A 1462-nucleotide genomic window follows, 5' to 3' on the forward strand; every position below is an offset into this window, starting at 1 on the left:
TGGTTCATAAATATTTTCTCCACACCCTGCTTGCAGAACTGCTTCAGGGCAGATCTCTCAAATGACGCCCAGATGGGAGAAGAGAAGGGGAAGGGAGATTTGAGCTTCAAAATAACCATCACTTCACAGATTGTCAGCAGTTATCCCTCAGTGGGCCATGAACACAGGCAAGAGAAAAACTGCAGAGCAAAATTTAAACTAAATATTGGGTAGAATTTCCTGGCTCCAAAAGTGGGGTGAGGATATGAAAAGATTATTTTTAAAAACCTCTCTGCCCTGCATTTTCAAAAGTGAATTCTTTAGAATGTTAACAGGTAATCCCAACTATCTTTGGTTTGGGTTTGGCCCAAGGATATTTCATAATCAAACACATTAGAGAATTGGAGCTATACTCTTTCTTTATCGCAGGACTTCCTAGAGATTTTAACATGTTAATGCACGTTTTGTCTCCCCAAGAAAGACGAAAGCTCCCAAGGGACTTAGAACTTCCATAATTTACTTGACCATGGAATGTTTTCCAAACCGACTTCTCAGAACATGGGTTTCTTGGAACACAGTTTGGGAAAGTTCGTTTCAGCTGTCCGGTAATTAATGAATCCAGAAAATTTGATTTCTTTAATCTACAGTAGTTGGAAAGAAAAAGGTGATCTGATTGGGTAGCTATTTTGGTTCTCTGTTTTTTCAATTTTTTAATATAAATATAAACACACACACACACATATATATATATATATTTGCCACATCTAAGTCTTGGGTGAGTTTTTAAAAACAAGCATCTATACTAGCGTTGGGAGTGAGGATGTGAGGATGAGAGAGGACAGTGGGGCAGCAGAAATATTAGGATTCTAATCTATTGAAAATAAAGCTCCAGGTTCATCCCATCATGGATTTCATGGTCCCCCAGAATCGTGTGGTCCTTAAAAATCATGTACCATTTCTTCAGGATAATCTTTTTACAATGGGTGACAGTTTGGGCTGCAATCAGCTTCTTACGGTCTCTTAAGGTCTCCAGTGGTGTCATCCGTGTTGCATTTAATATGGGCCTGAAGCTGAGACAGTTGTTGCAAACAACCTCCGTCATCCTAGCGAAAGCTCAAATCACCTTGAATCTGCTGATGCCACCAGTTCCTCACCCAAGCGCTGAACCTCGGTCGCAGTCAACTCTGGGAACCGGAAGCTGGGTGACTATTTTGAGACATCAATGATTTGGAATGTTGGTGGCCTATCATTCTTGCCTCCTTCCAATTCATTCACTAAAGAAGTCCAGGTGACCTTTTCTAAAGGTGAACCCGATCCTCTCACATGCTACCTAGACACCACTGCCTCATTGCTTAAAAATGTTCTTTGGGCCAGGTGCTGTGGCTCATGTCTGTAATCCCAGCACTTTAGGAGGCCAAGGCAGGTGGATCACCTGAGGTCAGGAGTTTGAGACCAGCCAGGCCAACCTGGTGAAACCCTGTCT

General features: G+C 42.0%; 1 pseudogene; it reads right to left on the reverse strand.

The window, feature by feature from the left end:
- Window positions 1–850: 850 nt before the first annotated feature.
- On the reverse strand, window positions 851–1081 carry LOC116466271 (ubiquitin-like protein 5; annotated as a pseudogene).
- Between the last annotated feature and the right edge of the window lie 381 nt (window positions 1082–1462).

This window comes from Hylobates moloch, unplaced genomic scaffold, assembly GCF_009828535.3.
Source record: "Hylobates moloch isolate HMO894 unplaced genomic scaffold, HMol_V3 SCAFFOLD_4, whole genome shotgun sequence".
In the NCBI taxonomy this organism is placed as follows: Eukaryota; Metazoa; Chordata; class Mammalia; order Primates; family Hylobatidae; genus Hylobates; species Hylobates moloch.